Source organism: Lactuca sativa, chromosome 8 (assembly GCF_002870075.4).
Source record: "Lactuca sativa cultivar Salinas chromosome 8, Lsat_Salinas_v11, whole genome shotgun sequence".
Taxonomy (NCBI): domain Eukaryota; kingdom Viridiplantae; phylum Streptophyta; class Magnoliopsida; order Asterales; family Asteraceae; genus Lactuca; species Lactuca sativa.
The window spans coordinates 233,848,590-233,870,935 of record NC_056630.2 but is presented as its reverse complement, the minus strand read 5'-3'; positions in this window follow the sequence as shown (position 1 = coordinate 233,870,935).

Genomic DNA, 22,346 nt, shown 5'->3' with positions numbered 1-22,346 from the left:
ATATTTTGAATAATTTAATTTAATATATTAGAATTGTTATTTTGCTCCAAATTTAACTTTTAATAATATTTCTTAATTCAAGTCATAAAATTGTTAGCAAGTATTAGTGGTTCTCTTATGCATAATATATTTGTACAAAAACTATATATCTAATAATTATTAAAATTCAAGATATGATTAATATGTTTTATATATATATATATATATATATATATATATATATATATATATATATATATATATATATATATATATATATATATATATATATATATATATATATATATATATAGTGAATCGAGGAACCTAAAACCCAATTACGAACTTTGAATTTTAAACTGTTATCTAGGTCTAATTCGTTAGTCAAGGGTATCGAAATAAAATCATTCGATGGTTTATTTTCAACAATGACTTTCTCCTTTCTCTCCTTAGTTCATTTCCCATCGACATTCGCTTTTGGAAGAGCTCTCCACTGTCGAACAGAAGCATTCAACTCCTTGGATGAAGAGCTTCCATTTGAAGACTCATTCAAGTAACTTTCATAAGCACCTTGATCTATTCTTGTGAAAACTTTCCAGTTTGATAAACTTGTCTCTTCCCTCCAACCAGTGATTGATATTTTGACATCTGTTTTTCCTTTGGAAAACGAAGCGTTACTTGGTTTCTTCGAAGGAGGATTCGGAAAATTAGGTTGTTTGGGTATGAATGATGTATGTTTTGTTCCTTCTACATCCAATTTTTCAAATTTGTGTTTTGGAAACACCGGTCTAACATGTGCTTGAAAACGATTTTGAAATTTTTTATCATATCCAACATTTGGTCGTTGAAAAGCTTGTGGAACATTCGGAAATTGTCTTTGGTTGGAAAATTGAGAAAAATTCTTTTGTTCATTAGGTTCAAAACCATTTCATTGAAAATTAATTTGTGAAAACCTTTTGTTCTGTGGATGAGGAACAAAATTATTTGATTGTTGATTTTTCACAAAATTCTCATGAGGAATATGAATTCAAAAATTGTGGTTTACTTTTTGATAAATCTTGTTGTGTTTGAGCGGGTGTTTTCTTTATATAAGATTTGTTTTGAGATGATTTCTGAACTGATTTACACACAATCGTTTCAGACAATTTAGTTAACAAAAGATTTTGTTTCTTTCGAGGCTTAATATTTTGCCAATAAACATTCTTTGTTGCTTTGTTCTTTGAAATCCCATTTTCTTTCGAAATCTTTTCGATTTGTTCTTTGAAACTTTGAGCATCTATTTTTTAGGTTTGAGAGATTGTTGCTTTTGATTGTTTTTCATATTTTGGTTTGTCAATTTTAACTACCCAATTTCTTTGTGGTTTTTGTCTTTGGAAAGTGAACGAGTTTTTGTTGAGATTATAGAAAAATCCTTCTTTCAATGCTTTCTTGTTATCCTCTTTAACAATTTTGTAGATTTCAGGTTTAACTTTATCACCATTCCCAGAGGTAACAAACACCTGATTTGGAAAGATAACTTCATTTATGCATTTGAAGGTTGGATACACAACCGAATTTGATTCAAGATAATGTGAGCCTTTTTCCTTCATTTCGTTGTCGAGCTTCTCAGTTTCACCATATGTAACATTCGGTTTAAATTAATTAAAATAAATAATAAATCCGGAGCCCAAGATGTAAATTTATAATTCATATTATTTTATAATAGCCCTAAAACCAATAATATTTAGCGGAGAGTGGTTTTGGAGAGCCAAATGATATATTTTAGACTTTTTTTTTTTGGGGGGGGGGGGGGGGGGGTGAAACTGTAATTTTAGGATGTATTTTGTAAAGATTTTTAGAAGTTAGGGTGTGTTTGGTAAGTATTGGACTGGATTTGAAAGAGATTTCAGAAGGTAAGTGCTAAAACGTAAATTTCGAATTCATTTTGAAACAATTAATAAAAGGAGGGGCCATTGTTGTTATTATGGGGAGAAGTTTGTACGACTCGGACATATAACCCATACAAACCCTAACCCTAAGTGATGAAGTTCAACTGCCACCCACCGCTACTTCGCAATCGGAGCACCTCCAACTGTCGTCACCCATATCGCCGTTCAGCTGTCGATGAAGCCGAGAACGCCAATGACCATCATCGTAGCTATGGGTCGCCATGTCCGGACGCGCCTCATCTTCTTCTTCTATTCGTTTTCTTCGCCATCATCCACGTCGTCGTGTTAAGAAACAACCGCCAAGGAATCACTCCATCCACCGCTGCTTCCGTGTGGCTAGCTGTCGCCGTCGCCGCCTTGCGGCTGGTACATCCAGTCAAGTTCAATGACGTCTTTGTGCCGCCGTTAGTTGCGTCTGTTCTTAGAAAAAGAATTCAAGTGTCGTCGCTGCCGTATCTTAACACCACCAGCCACCGTGGGAGGTGGTTGTGAGTCTGTGTGGGTGTGTGACTCTGCTTTTAATGTGTGTTGTGTGTGTTTTGTCTAGCCGAAAAAACAAGAAAAGGGCACCACCACCTTAAGGTGGTGGCTGCCACCATGTGTCACCGCCGGCCACCACTAGGGTGACTGTGTGTGTTTGTATTAGTGTGTCTGTTTGTGTTATTCGGGTTTTTGATTTGTAATATTGTAACCGATTTGAAAAGAATAAAAGAAACTCGTAACCATCACTACCTGAGGTGGTAGTGGGTGGTGCCTGCCTTATGAAACCCTAATGGGCGTTATGAGACCCTAGTGGGCCTAATGAAGCCCTAATTGATCTAAGGACTTAGTTTTGGGCCTATTGGGCTATTATTGGGTTGAAAACTATAATTAGGGTTTAGAAAACCCTTGTTTTGGAATTATTGTTTTGGACTTATCGGGACACGCATTTTGGACCATTAGAGTGAATTTATGACTCAAGCTCGATTTCATTGTTTGATTGGACTTAATGGATTAAGTCCTTACTGGGTTAAGTAGAAACACTTAACCCTAATTATCATTTTATATGAAACCCTCATCTTGCTTGGGCCTTATGTGGGGTCTTTCTATTGGGTTTTGATGATTTTGCTATTGATGGGCCATCCAAGAATAATCATATTGACTAAGAATATATGGATGGGCCTTAGGGTAAGGCCCATGTGAGGGTTTGGGCCTAATTTTCCATAGATGGGTCGTAACTAGACCTTAAGGATTATAAGAAGTTGGACCATTGGAATACCAAGTGGTTGGACTGGACTAAACGGTTGGGCCTTAAGATAAGCCCATGTAGAGGTTTGTGCCTAATTTGGAAAATTGGGCCATGTGTTAGGCTTTGGTCCATAGTTTAACTTTTGGGCCTCTGGATTAGGCCTTGGACTGAATAAAGCTAAGTTAAGGTTAAAGTAGTTTTTTACCCCAAGCATGGAATTATGGTTATGTATTGGAACCCATGTCACAACTAGCGTTTTTAGCTAGGAAATTCTATTCTCATATAAACATCATCCATTGTAAAAGCCTATACTCTAAGTAAATACTATACTCTATTCTCGTTCAAATACGTCTCATATGTTCAACTAAGGGTTGAAAACCTTAGAAATCCCGGTTCAAGTTCTTTATGGACTAAGATTTTATTATTGGGCCTAAAACGAATTAGTTTACCTCTAATGTGCCATGTGGGCCAATTTGGGCCACAACAAATCCAAATAGCCCTAATGGACCCTAAATCTCTTTAATTAGACTTCATTAGGCCGTGATCATCAATAAAGGCCCAATGGGCCGAGAAGTGATTATTGGGCTTCATGATTTCGAGCCAAGGCAAGTAATAGCCCAATTTAAATTCTCTTCTTCATCTAGCCCAAAATTTTCAGCCCATATTCAAAATAATAATAATAATAATAATGGAAGAATGCATGGACTAGGCTAATGACAACTCATAATCTCATAACATACATCTAGGTGATCCCATGTATCAAGAAGTGTATTACCCTTCATGCAAAACTCCTTATCTCTTCTCCCTCTCTTCTTCTACCCCTTTGGCCGAAATCCCACCACTCCACCTCCATTTTTCTCATTCAAACTACTTCAAACTCTCTCAAGAACTCGTTCATCTTCCTCTAAAATTTCGAAAATTAGTGTGTGTTTCAAGAGGAATTTTTCATCAAAGATCATCATCATTGGTAATATCTCACAAGCTAAGTTGATTTACTACATCTTTAAACTTAATTCACTCCTCTTACCACCTCAAATTCGTGACCATGCTCCCTAGAACTTATCAAGATTTGAAGATCACTTCAAGAAGCTAGCTAGAGTCATAACTTACACCACCTTCTTCTTATCTTCATCAAAACCGAAATCCAAACCCCAAGGTGAGTTCATACCCCTTGTTTTCTGTTTTTATATGATTTTTGGGGGAGAATACAAGTTGCTTTGTGTAGATCTATGTGTATATGCATGTCTATGCGTGTTTTCCATAAATTATTTGGTGATTATGTGTTGATTTCTTCACTAATCTAAAAATATGTTAAGAAACTTGAAGTTTATCACTAGGATCTTCATACGAATCTTGAGAAAAGTATGCTTTATCACAAGTATTACATGTGAACATGTTGATCTGGGATTTGTATACTTGATATAGCAAAAATAAGTGTTGTGTTCAAAGATCTATAAACTAAACCCACAAAACAGCCCTTGACAGAAAACTTATGGTCCAATCTCGGACTGTTTTGACCATCCAAATGGAAGTATTTTTCAAAACTGTTTTACACGGATAAAGTTCAGATTTATACCTTTAAAATGACTACTCTCCGTTTTCATACGATTTTTCTACAATTTCTGGCGAATTTTACAAAACTGCGTATCATATTTGAAATAATTTCGGACCAACCTGTGAAGATGAGTAATTTCACACTAGTTTGAAGCCGTCAAAAATTATGAGAAAAATTGTGGACAAGGTAGACACAATTTCCAAACTTCCAAAGTTTACGGATCCAAATTTCGACTTACGATGAATTTTCTACAGATTTTCTAAAAACTAGTTCGGAAAAAGCCAAAAACCAGAAAAATATGTATTTTCACAAAACCAAGCCAAAAATTATATTTTTGACAAAAATGGGTTTAAAATGCTATTTTTATCACAAAGTAGTCACCAACACAAGTTTTTAACAAAATTGGAGATTGAAGTGTTATTCTTACAAAAATTGAGCCTTAATTGTAAATTTTTGGCTTATTGGGCCAAGAATGTCATTTTTACAAAAAGTGGGCTTTAGATATCAATTATGTAAATAATCAAGCTAAAATAAACAAAACAATAACAAACGGGTTAAAAACGACATTCATATCCTTATTGGGTCTGGAAATAATATACATGTTTAGTGGGCCTTAGTGTCCTTTTACATGTATATTGGGCGTAGGATAGACATTCACATTCCTTTTGAGTCTGGAAATAATAGACACGTGTAGTGGGCCTAAGTGGTTCGCTTACATGTTTATTGGGCCTGGGAATGGGTTTTATATGTGTTCTTTTTATGCTATTTTAGTGAATACTTGAGCTAAAACCAATGATAAACCAACAAATGGATTTAATTTGATCATTTTCTAGGTTATTGGGCCTTAGTGGCCCATTTTTATGTGTTAGAGGTCCTGTATGTGTTTATTGGGCCTCATTGACCCATTAACATGTGCGACGGACCTTGGATACTATTTGTGTGCCATTTGGGTCTGTAAATACTTTACATGTGAAATGGGCATTAGTTGTCCGTTCATATATAATTCGGGCCCATGTTATATAATCTCATTCTATTTGGGTCTTGAAATGATTTACATGTTTAGCGATGCCTTAGTGGTTCACTTACATGGATCATTGGTCCTGGAATGAGTTTATACCTTTTTCTTCGTGTAAATTTGATTAAGGATCTAGCGAGTTTTTGTCGGTTGGCACCTATTAAGTGTACGATCGTAGCTTGTAGTTATAACCAGAGTCTCTTGGAGGGAGAACGGGGATTTGTGTATAGATCTATATGGGGATGACACCCCACACCTGAGCTATTCGCTACAGTTAGACTAACTCAGTCTAGGGTGACAAAAACCTTATTCTATTTTCCGTCGGCGTCCAACGACGCCAAGACAGGCGAAATTGTCATTATTTAGTATGGTTATGACGGCTCGCTTAGAGGAATTAACGTTATGAAGTTTACGGAAGACCATTCACCATTCACCATTCTCTTGGATTACTCGGAAACATTCTCTTACTAGTACTCAACCTCGGGGGTTGTTACGACAACTTTCTCTTGTACAGACAACATCGGGTTGTCTGGGAAAATTCTCTTTACATGCTCTTACATTCTCTCTACATTCTATTTACCTTTTTAGTCAAATAACAATAACATACATGCATTAATACAAGATCTTACGCAAACACACTAAACAGTTTTCAGAAAATATCGGATTTTCTGGTGGTTTTCAAAGTTATACAAATCATTTTCACAAACATGCTTATGAACTCACCAACATTTTATTTTGCCCGTTTTCAAAATAACTTGCATTCTCAGGAAATCGTTGAAGCAGGATGAACAAAGCAAACTAACGGATATTGTGTTATATTTTGTTTCATCATACTCTTACTATTTTGGCATGTAATATTCAAATACAATACACGATGTAAACAATGAATTTTGTAATATTACATGTGTGATGATGATGATGTTATGTTTCAATTATATTCACTGTAATGATGTTTCAAGATGAAGTCACACGCGCAAGCCCCCAGACGTTTCCGCCGTCTGGTTCGGGGGTGTGACAGATTGGTATCAAAGCATTGTTTATAGTGAACTAGCATATCTAATCATACAGGATATGCAACTATAAATACAATGGGACTACACAACTCTGAACATAATAATTAAAATACATACCTTTGTGTGCATTTTAGAATAAAAACACAACAGTAACAGTAAAAGTCTTTGGAGGATTTGGACATCGCTATTAAACTCGGGCAGTTATGTAGTCGTATTGGGGGTGAATGTAACCTGATCAACTACATTCATTCAAAATACGACCAACATGTGTTCGGGAGTAATTGTGATGGACAATGAATCAAAAACTTACCATTTAATTATCCAAAGAGCTTATAGAACCAAACCTAAACAAAATTAAATTACTATAGGAGTAATTGGTATGCTATTTGTTTCTAGTAGTCATAGCCGTTCGTGCAATACACTATAGACGAGTATCATTAGCCAAGAAACCCCTATCTCTCTAGTCAGGGAATAGCAGGGTGGCTCGACTAAGAGGAAGAACCAGAGGAGGAATACGAAGTAGAACTTGCAGTGGACCCACCGAATGAATAGTAGACCTCGAGGAGGAAGAGCCCGAGGGAAATGATGATGATGAATCGGATGGAGAATCCGATGTCATCAATCCTCCATGCAAAACCAGAGTACCGACATATCGTGTGGGCCCTGGTGGCCCCATGCCCCCTTAGGCACAGGATATTTGGATATAGATTCAGCAGCAGGGGATACGACCACACTACGGTAGGAACTGAGGTCTCTTCGATCTTAGTCATAGAGGACGAGCTGACCAGGCCCTCCCATTCATGGTCCGACACACCCGACGTATTGATAACCAAGCTCAGGACATCCCAAATCGAACGGAACAAATGTGGTTTGCTATTGAGAGAGATGAGAGGCAAACACAGGAAGTGAAAGGAGACTCTCGAGTGAGACATTTAGTTTGGAAAGTACGACTACAAGATACCGAACAACAAGTAGCTCGTCTCTGAGGTGCATCCACTTCATCAACACCACCACTAGACACTTTCCGCCACAATTAGGATCAACCTTTTCTTTTCCCCCTTACTATCCGATATGACTCTCTTTCGTGTACTAAGATGGTACTTAAGGATCTCGAAACCAAAACAATCCATATCCTCTGGGGTAGACGTAACGATCGTGCCAAATCTGCGATTACCTATTACCGTAAATGCATCATAGGGATGTAGATGGAAGCAATAAGAATTATACAACAAGATGCAAAATTTCTAGAGTATAACGAGGAATGACTATCATTACTTACGATTTGGCTTATCAACATGCAGCAGGAAAATGCCACCCCACAAGAATAACAAGCGCACCCGCGAGACACCGCTCCTGCAGATGGACTCTATTAGATTCCAAGTTGTTGTAACGACAGCAGTAACCGCTGCGATGGCGCAAATCAATGCAAACAACCCCAATGGAGGCGGGAATAGCATTGACAACTCCAGCCAAAGGAACGAACATGGAAACCAACAAGTGACAACCTATCAAGGAACTCCAAACCCCAGGCTTAAGAGTAGGAAGCAAAATCCTGGAAGTAAGAGAAAGGGACAACCCACTCAAGGGTTCTCAAGGAAGCAACATGTTGTTGCTGTTCATGCGACCATGACCCCTATTACACCAGCAACCAGGAGACCATATGCTGGAAACCTTCCAAAACGCAACCAGTGCAAATTCCATCATAATGGAGCCTGTCGGGAGATGCGTTGTAACAAATGCAACCGAAAGAATCACACCGCCAAATTCTGTAGAACTTATCCATGCCAGAATCGTCAGCCAAATGAAAATGACAACAATCGCAACAACCCTAACAACAACACCAATGATGAGACCATTCACACCTACTATGGGTATGGAGGAACCGGTCACTTCAGGCTTAGTTGCCCCAAGGATAACAATCAAGGTGCAGAAGGATCAGAAATGGTCCTGACCTGGGGTCAAGGCAAACCAGTCCAAGACCCAATGGTTGTTATTGGTATGTTCCCACTTAACAACTCTTTCGCTTATCTCTTATTCAATAGTAAAACTGAGTGATGCTTCGTTAGTAACATATTCAAACACTTACTAAAACCACAACCCCGGAGGCTAAACTAAGCCTTAACGGTGGAGATAACTAAGGGGTAAACCGCATCAACCAAAGATAACTATGTAGGGAACACCTTAACACTAAACAACCATTCATTTCAAATAAAATTTAATGCCAGTAAATATTAGGAGTTTTGATGTGATAATCGGCATGGTTGGGTTAAGCCCCCACCGTGCTGATACTATGTGTCGTGAGAGGGCCGTTTGCCTTCACCGTCCCAATCACGAAACTCTAATAATCTATGGTGATAAACATGGCACCAAATCCTCGTCCTATCTCGTGCATCAAGGCACAGAAGTGCCTGCACCAGAAAAACTACATTTTCCTCACTCTTGTTGTGGACAAGACCAAGGAAGAAGTAAGTATACAAGGTATTCCAGTAGCATGTGATTTTCTGGATGTGTTTCCCGAAGAACTTTCGGGAATATCCCAGAGAGACAGGTCGAATTTCAAATCGACCTAATAATAGGAGCCACATCAATTGCCAATTCACCCTATAGGTTAGCTTCCGGTGAAATTCAGAAGTTATCCAGACAATCAAGAAAGTTTCTGAGCAAAGGATTCATTAGACCAAGCTTCTCATCCTGGAGAGCTCCGGTCTTTTTCTTCAAGAAGACGGATCCTTCGGAAGGTACATCGATTTTAGGAAATTAAATAATCTCCCTATCAAAAATTGATACCCACTTCCTCGGACTTACGATCTATTTGGATAGCTCCAAGGAGCTAGTTACTTCTCTAAAAATAGATCTAAGAACCGGTTATCATCAACTTCGAGTTCGAGAAGACGACATTCCAAAAACTGCCTTCCGAACTCGTCGCGACCATTTCAAATTCATTGTGATACCCTTCGGTCTAACGAATGCTCCCACGCTATTCATGGACCCTACGAACCAAGTTTTCTCAACCACTCCTAGTCAACCATTTCATTTATTTTTATCAATAGCATACTCGTCTGCTCACGAAACAAGAACAAACACTGTCAACATCTACGACCAGCCTTGAAGGCATCAAAGCCGGAGAATATCGTGAAGAAAACACTATATGGATGGATAAAACTCTTGAAGTCGAGGGACGAACTTATAGTTACGCGAGTTGAGATGGGCATTATCCGGGTGATCGTCGATAGGTTAACCCAATCCGCCCATTTCCTGCCAACACAGAAATCAAACAAGACAGAAAGATTAGTTGGGATTTATATCAAGGAGATCGTGAGACTCCATGAAATATCGGTATCTTCTATCTCGAATCGAGATAACAGAATTACTTCAAGATTTTGACAGTCACTTCAGAAGGCTATGGGAACATAGCGACACACGATCGTTGTTTACTACTCTCAAACCAATAGCCAAAGCAAACGGACCATTCAACCAATCGAATTCATGCGACAAGTCTGGGTGTTTGAATTCAGCATGTCATGGGATACCCGATTGCCCTTAATTGAATTCTCATACAATAACAACTATCGCACGAGCATCAAGATTGCTCCTTTCGAAACTCTTTATAGTCATAAATGCTGATCACTCGCTAGTACTCTCATGAGACTAGAAACCAGTTGCGCAACAACAGAGAAGATAATACAAATCAAAGCTTGACTTCAAGCATCGAGAGACCGACAGAAGAGCTATTCTGACAAGCGGCGTAAGCCATTAGGATGTCAAGTCGGGGATCACGTGTTATTAAAGGAATCTCCTCAGAAAGGAATGATTCGCTTTAGGAACCGAGAAAACTAAACCCGTGATACATTGGACCGTTCGATATTCTTACTCAGATTGTTCCAAAAGCTTGCAGGCTGCAACTGCCTGTAGAGCTCAGCAATGTACACCCCGTGTCCCATGCCTCGAATTGGAAAAAGTGCCTATCAGGCAAAACCCTTAACATTCCTTTAAGAGAGGTCAGACTAAACAAGAATCTCCTGTTCGTCGAAGAACCTGTCGATGTATTGGGTAAGGAAGTAAAGCGTACAAAACAAAACCACATTCTGACTGTGAAGGTTCGATGGAACGCCAAGAGTAGATCGGAATTCACATGTGAAAGCAAAGACCAGATGAAGCAGAAGTACCCTCACCTATTCTATCATTCATGAACCTACCTTTCGAAAGAATTTCGGGACGAAATTCCCTCTAACGGGGGGATGATGTCACAACTAGCATTTTTAGCTAGGAAATTCTATTCTCATATAAACATCATCCATTGTAAAAGCCTATACTCTAAGTAAATACTATACTCTATTCTCGTTCAAATACGTCTCATATGTTCAACTAAGGGTTGAAAACCTTAGAAATCCCGGTTCAAGTTCTTTATGGACTAAGATTTTATTATTAGGCCTAAAACGAATTAGTTTACCTCTAATGTGCCATGTGGGCCAATTTGGGCCACAACAAATCCCAATAGCCCTAATGGACCCTAAATCTCTTTAATTAGACTTCATTGGGCTGTGATCATCAATAAAGGCCCAATGGGCCGAGAAGTGATTATTGGGCCTCATGATTTCGAGCCAAGGCAAGTAATAGCCCAATTTAAATTCTCTTCTTCATCTAGCCCATATTCAAAATAATAATAATAATTATAATAATGGAAGAATGCATGGACTAGGCTAATGACAACTCATAATCTCATAACATACATCTAGGTGATCACATGTATCAAGAAGTGTATTACCCTTCATGCAAAACTCCTTATCTCTTCTCCCTCTCTTCTTCTACCCCTTTGGCCGAAATCCCACCACTCCACCTCCATTTTTCTCATTCAAACTACTTCAAACTCTCTCAAGAACTCGTTCATCTTCCTCTAAAATTTCGAAAATTAGTGTGTGTTTCAAGAGGAATTTTTCATCAAAGATCATCATCATTGGTAATATCTCACAAGCTAAGTTGATTTACTACATCTTTAAACTTAATTCACTCCTCTTACCACCTCAAATTCGTGACCATGCTCCCTAGAACTTATCAAGATTTGAAGATCACTTCAAGAAGCTAGCTAGAGTCATAACTTACACCACCTTCTTCTTATCTTCATCAAAACCGAAATCCAAACCCCAAGGTGAGTTCATACCCCTTGTTTTCTGTTTTTATATGATTTTTGGGGGAGAATACAAGTTGCTTTGTGTAGATCTATGTGTATATGCATGTCTATGCGTGTTTTCCATAAATTATTTGGTGATTATGTGTTGATTTCTTCACTAATCTAAAAATATGTTAAGAAACTTGAAGTTTATCACTAGGATCTTCATATGAATCTTGAGAAAAGTATGCTTTATCACAAGTATTACATGTGAACATGTTGATCTGGGATTTGTATACTTGATATAGCAAAAATAAGTGTTGTGTTCAAAGATCTATAAACTAAACCCACAAAACAGCCCTTGACAGAAAACTTATGGTCCAATCTCGGACTGTTTTGACCATCCAAATGGAAGTATTTTTCAAAACTGTTTTACACGGATAAAGTTCAGATTTATACCTTTAAAATGACTACTCTCCGTTTTCATACGATTTTTCTACAATTTCTGGCGAATTTTACAAAACTGCGTATCATATTTGAAATAATTTCGGACCAACCTGTGAAGATGAGTAATTTCACACTAGTTTGAAGCCGTCAAAAATTATGAGAAAAATTGTGGACAAGGTAGACACAATTTCCAAACTTCCAAAGTTTACGGATCCAAATTTCGACTTACGATGAATTTTCTACAGATTTTCTAAAAACTAGTTCGGAAAAAGCCAAAAACCAGAAAAATATGTATTTTCACAAAACCAAGCCAAAAATGATATTTTTGACAAAAATGGGTTTAAAATGCTATTTTTATCACAAAGTAGTCACCAACACAAGTTTTTAACAAAATTGGAGATTGAAGTGTTATTCTTACAAAAATTGAGCCTTAATTGTAAATTTTTGGCTTATTGGGCCAAGAATGTCATTTTTACAAAAAGTGGGCTTTAGATATCAATTATGTAAATAATCAAGCTAAAATAAACAAAACAATAACAAACGGGTTAAAAACGACATTCATATCCTTATTGGGTCTGGAAATAATATATATGTTTAGTGGGCGTTAGTGTCCTGTTACATGTATATTGGGCGTAGGAAGGACATTCACATTCCTTTTGAGTCTGGAAATAATAGACACGTGTAGTGGGCCTTAGTGGTTCGCTTACATGTTTATTGGGCCTCGGAATGGGTTTTATATGTTTTCTTTTTATGCTATTTTAGTGAGTACTTGAGCTAAAACCAATGATAAACCAACAAATGGATTTAATTTGATCATTTTCTAGGTTATTGGGCCTTAGTGGCCCATTTTTATGTGTTAGAGGTCCTGTATATGTTTATTGGGCCTCATTGACCCATTAACATGTGCGACGGACCTTGGATACTATTTGTGTGCCATTTGGGTCTGTAAATACTTTACATGTGTAATGGGCATTAGTTGTCCGTTCATATATAATTCGGGCCCATGTTATATAATCTCATTCCATTTGGGTCTTGAAATGATTTACATGTTTAGCGATGCCTTAGTGGTTCACTTACATGGATCATTGGTCCTGGAATGAGTTTATACCTTTTTCTTCGTGTAAATTCGATTAAGGATCTAGCGAGTTTTTGTCGGTTGGCACCTATTAAGTGTACGATCGTAGCTTGTAGTTTAACCAAAGTCTCTTGGAGGGAGAACGGGGATTTGTGTATAGATCTATACAGGGATGACACCCCACACCAGAGCTGTTCGCTACAGTTAGACTAACTCAGTCTAGGGTGACAAAAACCTTATTCTGTTTTCCGTCGGCGTCCAACGACGCCAAGACAGGCGAAATTGTCATTGTTTAGTATGGTTATGACGGCTCGCTTAGAGGAATTAACGTTATGAAGTTTACGGAAGACCATTCACCATTCACCATTCACCATTCACCATTCACCATTCACCATTCACCATTCACTTGGATTACTCGGAAACATTCTCTTACTAGTACTCAACCTCGGGGGTTGGTACGTCAACTTTCTCTTGTACAGACAACATCGGGTTGTCTGGGAAAATTCTCTTTACATGCTCTTATATTCTCTCTACATTCTATTTACCTTTTTAGTCAAATAACAATAACATACATGCATTAATACAAGATCTTACGCAAACACACTAAACAGTTTTCAGAAAATATCGGATTTTCTGGTTGTTTTCAAAGTTATACAAATCATTTTCCCAAACATGCTTATGAACTCACCAACATTTTATGTTGACCGTTTTCAAAATAACTTGCATTCTCAGGAAATCGTTGAAGCAGGATGAACAAAACAAACTAACGGATAGTGTGTTATATTTTTTTTCATCATACTCTTACTATTTTGGCATGTAATATTCAAATACAATACACGATGTAAACAATGAATGTTGTAATATTACATGTGTGATGATGATGATGTTATGTTTCAATTATATTCACTGTAATGATATTTCAAGATGAAGTCACACGCGCAAGCCCCCGGCCGTTTCCGCCGTGTGGTTCGGGGGTGTGACAACCCAATTATTAATTAGGTGTCATTTTGATGTTGGCAGTTCGGGAACCTGTCAACTAGCAACTAGGGTTTTACCCACGAGACTTCAGCAGTACGAGGTGAGACTCTCCTAACCATACCAATGGGTCAAAGGCACCAAGGCCGGACCATTTACCTAGTTGTAATAATTATTGCAGATATGCTATGGATACATTATGTATTTATGTGAAGGCCATGCGGGGGTTCCCATGGATATTAAGTTACATGTAGTATGCCAGTTGTCCTTGTGACTCTTGCATGTAGTTGATATTTGTGAATGTGCTATCAGTATGTTATGTATTTAAGCGAAGACCACGTAGGGGTTTCCGGTTTCCCGTGGCAGCATATTAAGCCCATTATGAGGTTCCTATGGTAATCGTTATAAGTCCTTGGAGGGTTTCCATGGCTTCCTAGTATGTTTACTTGCTTAGCTTGTATGATATTCTCATGATTATTGTAGACCGTGTGGAGGTTCCCGTGGTAATTAGCCAATACCATGTGGGGGTTCCATTGGCGACTAGTAAAGACCACGTGGGAGTTTCCCGTGACACTTGGTGTAAGACCTTGGAAGGTTTCCACGACATCCCTATATGTTTATATTCATGGCTTATATGGGTTATGTAGCTTTCATAGCTAATATGGATTATATGATTATGTGGCTTGTGTGAGGTGTGCTTTGGGGAACTCACTAAGCTTCATGCTTACAGTTTTGTTTACTGTTTCAGGTATTATCGATTTGGAAAAGAAGGGCTTGGATTGATCGCAGTGCACACACCTATAAATTCCGCAATAAATGATTTTGGGGACGAACTCTGATAAATGTTTTATTTAATAATGTTTTAGAATGGTTGAAATAAATGGTATAAATGTTTTGGCTATAATAAACATGAAAATTTTACCTTGGATTTTTTGGTCGTTACAACATACACATGATCAACTACAGCCCTGGGTATAGTCATTTCTTTCGAAAGATCATCATTATCATCATGACTGTCTGTTTAACTATCTTCGACAGTCACATGTTCAAGATCATGAACTTTCGAAGTTGAGGGTTGGTCAGTGTCAACATTAACCAAAGAATCATTAAAGATTTCTTTACCCTTAGCTATTGAAGTGACATTAATGACGGATAACTGTGGGCAATCAAGAACTTCCTCCTCCTCAATTTTCACTAATATCATCAGAGTCGTCTTCGATATCAGCAAAATTGTTTTAAGAGTTAGATGCCGAATTCTCAGTTCTTTTCAAAAATTTTATTTGTTCGTTTTTGGGCAAGATCTCATTTACAATTTTAACAAGATCATTTGCATCTAAACATTCATCAATTTTAACAACACCATATGCATATCGATCTATTAGGACCTTGTCATACTCAAATATTTTCTTTTAACAATCATAGGAAGTCAAATCAATTTTCTCCCTTTCGAAAGCTAAAAAGGGAAAAATCTTCCTATTCTGTTCTTTGCTAATGTCTGACGATTGATGTAATGCAGTCAGTTTTCCATACAAATGTTTAGCCGAATTACTATATATATTTCTCTGTTTAAGTAAAATATTATTATCAGTTCTAAGGCTATCTCTGTCACACATGGTATTTGTCAATTGTAAATCTAAACATTTTATTTTAGACTTCTTGACCTCCAAAATCCTCTGAGTTTCTAGCAATAAAGTTTTAGTCCTTTTATCATCACTAGTAGCAGAAATAAGCAAATGATTAACATATGTAATGGCTTCATCAAATTCAGATAAGATCGAATTATATGCACAACAAGTAATATTAAAGGATTGAAAAAGACAACGTACCTGCGGAGTCATAGGAGACTTATGAGTAGTGGTCGAAATAAAGCATTTCCTTGTGACATTCTCATCATCCTTTTCCTCAAACCTTGCGAATATATCTCCATGAGTAGGGTTTCACATCTCCTCATCAGCTGATCCAGACAACCCGATTTGATACGTCCCTTCCTCAGTATCCATTCTAGGGGTGGAAAATCGGGCCATCGTGTGACAACCCGATATTTCGAGACAATAAAATGTAACACCAGTCAAATTTAGGTCAAAATTTAACTTCCCTAAAATCTTATTTGGGTTAAATAAAGTAGTAGGAATCGTATCAAGGTTTTCGTACATATAAAGAAACCTAAAATCCGAGTTATAACGAAAAAGTTATGATCAACCAAAGATTCTCGGCAAAACCGGCAACACTGATAGACGTATAACGCGAAGTTTCAATACAATATTTTTTTAGCCTTATGTATCTAAATGAAAGTTGTAGATATCATCAAACCTGAAACGTACGTAAAAAAGAACATCCAAATCTGACTTCGTATGAGGAAGTTATGATTTTTCCAAGATCCGGATATAGTAGTAGATAACTAAAAACTCGAAATAGAGATCGAGAGACTTTTGGCCGAAACAACCTAAATGAGAATTGAAGGTCTCAACAATATTAGTGCAACGGTAAGAAGTCTGATGAAAACGGACATCGGATGAAGACCTTATGGATTTTTAACGGACTTTTCGTGTCTCATCCTATTAAAAATAAATAATTAAAAATAAATCAAAATTAGCCGACGAAGTCTAAACTAGAGTTGTATAGTTTATTGTCACCTACGTGTGCATATAAAGAACATCGAAAACGGAGCTCGTACGCGAAAGTTACGGATTTTACAAGTTCGAGACCCGAAATCCAAGGCTGTCAGGCTTGCCACGACGTGGCACAGTTGGCCGCGACCCAGCCAGTGACTGAGGGCGTATAGTCAATGGAAGAGGGTAGGATGACTCACCGCGACGTGGCACACCCTTTGCCACGACGTGACACCCAAAATATGCCCCTATAAATAGATTTAAAGGGCTCCGAGTTTCATTGCTCAGTTCTTTTCTTTCTCGCGCCGAAACTCTGGGTTTAAGCCCCCGAAGCCCTCCCAAAGGCCCGGTTTTCACCTTCATGTTCCGAAGGAAGGTTTTGTGTTCCCGAGATTCCCGAAATTTCCGAGATTCCGAGAAAATCAACTTTTCCAAGTCGAAGTTCTGCTCGATTTTCGTCTCACTTTTTCAATCAATCAAGTGAGTTCATACCCCTTAATTAACTTTTTAAATATTTTTAAATGTTTATAAATGCTTTATGGGGGGGGGGGGGGGGGAATACAAGTTAAGTCAGGTTTAGTTATTATATCAATCACATGTGATTAATAAGTAGCATGCAAATGGAGTTACTATATGTTAACTGTTTTACCAAACAAATTTCTTCAAATGACTTTCTTAAACGTTTTTACATGTTTAAAACTCTTTATCAAACTGTCTTACACACTATAAGTTCCTTTCAAACTCTGTTACAAAGGTGTTTTCAAACAAAGGTTTTCCTTATACTTAAACTGTCTTATCAAACCAACTACTTTCAAATCATTTTATAAACTGATATCAAGTCATCATTTCTTCGTTATTAAACTCTTCAAAGGTATTACAAAACTTCTTTTGTACTTTTATATTGTCAAATGCATGCCCATATATGTATAGCTATATAAGTAATGTTTAAAAGACTTAGAACGGTTAGCTTGCTTTATTTCCTTTTCCTCGTTGAGATGTGGCCTTAGGGAATCGGTTGCTCGTCCGAATGTCGTATAAATATTATTTATATATCATGTATACAGATATAGGTATAAAGGTTCCATTAGTCAGTTCATCACCTTTGGGTAGCAAAGGTATACTTCCGGTTATACTCGTACATTACTAGTAACTATAATAGGTATAGTTAGGAGATACTACTTACAATTCCAAGTACAAGGAATCACACAAGAGTCAGTTCATTCATGAGTCTATACTAATACATTACATGTTACATGAATACGTTTACATATATACGCTTACGTGGATACGTGTACATAGATACGCTCAGATGAGTACATTTACATAGATACGCTTACATGAACACGTCTACATTAAGACGTTTAATAGATACTATTACATAGGATCTGTTACAAATGTTTTGGGACTTACCATTGCACACCCAAACCTGTTAGCTACAGTAGGGAAAAGGAGCGTCGACGGGTGTCCACGGTTGTACTGTTCGGCGAGTTTCCACGCCGTGAATATCCTAATGCAAAAGGATACATCTTTAGTTATTATATTATTCTCCTTCCTTTATTTTGTGACACATTCACATGAACAACTAGGTAGGATATATTTGATATAGATAAACTATTTTTCCTTATTACCTTTATATTGTGACTCATACACATAATCGACGAGGTAGACTATAACTTATATAATAATAGTTAAACAGGGAAAACCCGTCACATTTACAGTGATGCTTTCTTACAAAACAGTCGGGTCTTGGTAGAAGACTACTTTCAAAACAGTCGGGTCTTGGTAGAAGAATACTTTCAAAACAGTCGAGTCTTGGTAGAAGACTACTTTCAACACAGTCGGGTCTTGGTAGAAGACTACTTTCAAAACAGTCGAGTTTTGGTAGAAGACTACTTTTATACTAGTAGGAAATATAGGATTTTCTAAGGTTTTCAAACGTGTACAATTACTTACAAACATTTTCATACTTTTCTCCAAATGTTTACAAGTCTTTACTTTACAATATTTACAAATCAAAGACACATTAATACTTATGAATTCACCAGCTTTATTGCTGATACTCGTTTTCAAAATAACTTGTATTCTCAGGTCACAAATAGACAGGTACGACGACCAGGTTTTCTGAAGATGGAGAAATCAAGACTCCTCTTTTATTTTGATTAGTTATTATGTTGTCTTATAATATGAAAGAACACACTTGTAATTAAAATTATACTAATAATGCAATGGATGATGTTGTTTCTTGTTTACTACTTTAGATTATTGTGATACATTACATGGCGTCCTCCGCCCCAAAACGTTTCCGCCGTTCTCGGTTTTGGGGTGTACGAAATATAAACACAATGGGATTAAAGTACTCTGACCAAGAGTTTATACTTTTAAATAATAAAATATTTAACTAAGTATATGTTTCTGCACTCATACTAAAATCCGTGTCATAATGACAAGGACAAAAGTATTACGATTGTTGAATATCACAGGTAAGCTCGGGGATGTATGGTCAGTCTTTGGAGTTGCATAGCCTGATCAACTATGCTGGTTCGAGTAGTGATTAGCACGTGCCCAAGAATGGTTGTGATGTGGCAACAAGTCTAAAAAGTTACCAGCACTACCACAATGAGAACACTAGAGCAGAACAAAAGTCTAAAATACTATAGGAGTGTTTCGTGTTACTATAATTACTTACTTGAGAAGTAAAAAGATCTTCATTACTAGGTCAATAGTTGCTAAATGGATGCACTAAGGTTATATGTAACTAGGATGTCATAGACTTAGAATCTGTGAAATTTTTCTTTACCTCTGTTCCTTGTGAATTTGGAGTTAAGGTCACTTATTCGAAGGCCTATCATGTTTTGATTACATGTAACTGGTATGAACTTTACAAATAGTGATGTAACTAATGAAGATCGTTTAATAATTATCTAGTTAGTTCGTCTAATAACTATTTCCTTACCCCAATTCTCGCGTCGATAACATGGCTGGACTCCATCCCCACGACAACCCGTACCTTCCGAACGAAGGGAATGTTGGATGGTTTGGAGAAGAACCCGAGAATGATCATCCAATCCCTTTGAATGATCACCACGCTGAAGACCTTTCGGATGGTGATAACTCCGAACCCGAGGTTGAGAACCTACCCCCGGTAGCTCCATTTCTAAATCCTAACCCTCGTCCTGATTTTCATGGCCCGACACCTCCTTTGGTAGAATTCTTGGAAACATGGTGTGAAGAGCAAGATCAACCTATGTCGTTTAATGGAGACCGAAGCTTCTACAACGTAAACGAAGGGAGCTCAGCAGACAGAGTTCTACCAATCCTGATCCGTAGAGTTGCCCAAAACGAAATTCAGGGCAAGACGGCTCTCCAACGTATCGAAGAGGTTAATGCCAATGCAAGATTGCATACCACTTGCACCAATCTCCTTGATCATACTAGTGAGAGATCTGAGAGAACCCATGAGACCCTACTGCAAGCACTAGCTGAAACCCGAGCCGAAGTCATAGAGCTCCAAGTACGCCAGAAGGTGTACGAAAGATACCTGCTTGATATGGAACGTCAACTAGCCAAACTAAGGATTCACCATAGGAGTGACCGTCGCCAGTAGGAGATACCTTACTTCCTTCTTTGTTTTAAAGAACCGTGTTCCTGTCTATGTTCTGTGTAGTACTTTCTATGTGACTACCTTGTACTGTAAGTACTTTTAGTTAAGTCTTTATGCTGTCAAAGACTTTTCTACTCCGAATATGATGTAAGACCTACAACAACGTCAATTTCCCCAAACCTATTACATCTTAAACATCAATGATATCGACAGTCGGCTAACTTCCGTGTCAATCTTTGTTCAAATGCTTTCATTGGAGTCTATCTGAAACCCCATCTAGTCAAGTTATTGGACTATGGTAATTTAACTCTGGAATCATTTCCATGTCTCTTTCAAAGGTTGGATCATGTTATCCACCAACGAATAATACCCTGATTTGGACAATAAGCGTTTTGAGACCATTCTATTAATTTACTTATACTCCGTACTAGGACTGCATCATAGGGATGTAGGTCACACCTTCGTGAACATACTCCTATTCCCTATTGGGACTGCATCATAGGGATGTAGGTCAAACCTTCGAGAACATAATTCTATTCTTTACATGAACGATGGAACTACGTCTAGGTTCAACCATACTCGCTCACAAATTCATATTCTTTTCGTGTAACAGAATCATGTCGCCGAAGAAAAACAATCAACCCATCAACTAAACACCAACTCTTCAGATTGATGCAGCTACCTTCAAGCTGGAGTCTCGGCTGCCGTGTCAGCTGTTCTGACCCACCTTAACGCTAACAATGCGAATGTTAGCGGGATTTTTAACAATAATTCCAGTCCAAGTAACAATCAAGTACCTCAACGAGCAACAAACTACCATGACACCCCGAATCGCAAGCCCAAGAATAACAAACGAAAGTTCTGGGCTATAGCTAAAGGTAAATCACCCCAAGGGGCGAGCAAAAGACAACAACTTGTGGCAACCTTCGAAGCCACGAAATCTGTACCTCCTACTACCATCCGTTATGTTATCCCAATTGTCCCAACACCAGCTAGGCAGTATGCCAGAAACCTACCGAAATGCAATAAGTGCAACTTCCATGATCTGGGTAGTTGTCGTCCGTTACACTGCTTTAAATGCAACAAGAACGAACATACTACCAATTGCTGCAGGACTCGGACCCAACGGATTACTTCAAACACCAATGTCGAAATCTCTCGAATATGCCATCTATGTGGCGTAATGGGACACTTCAAGAGGGACTGTCCAACAGAGAAGAACAACGGCGAATCCAGAGGAGTTTGACCTCAGAATGAAAAGAGGCAACGAAGGATCCTACTATAGTATAGGTTCACTTCCAATCGTCAGTATTATGTATGTTTTTAAAACATGTTTAAAACTAGTGCAACTCGAGTCTTATCTTTTGCGAGATTCCGTCAGTTAAGGGATCCTCGTGCTGCGTATACTTGTCTTTTGTAGTATACTTTGTTCGCAGCAGTATTCCTGTAGTTACTCTAAAGTACTGTAACTCTATTAAAAGTTGCACCGTTGTGTTTTGTCTATAACGCCTTTATGTTCAAATTTGATATCTTTTAATTCTAAGTAAGTCCGACATTATCATACAACTTGAGTCAATTCGATCCGCACAGTACCAGTTTCGTGCGTACGTCTCCTTCTCCGAAAACGTCTTTCTAGCGAAGCCATCATTCTAGAAATCTGAAGTACTCATGCATAAAGTACCTTATGTTTCGTAACCTTTCCGAAGAAACCTCAACAAACCTCCCCAGAGTACCACTCGTACAGTACGTCAAGTTCAATCCAAAGACCCATACGGTTGATCTATCGTTGAAGAATCTATACGAAAGGGTAGTAT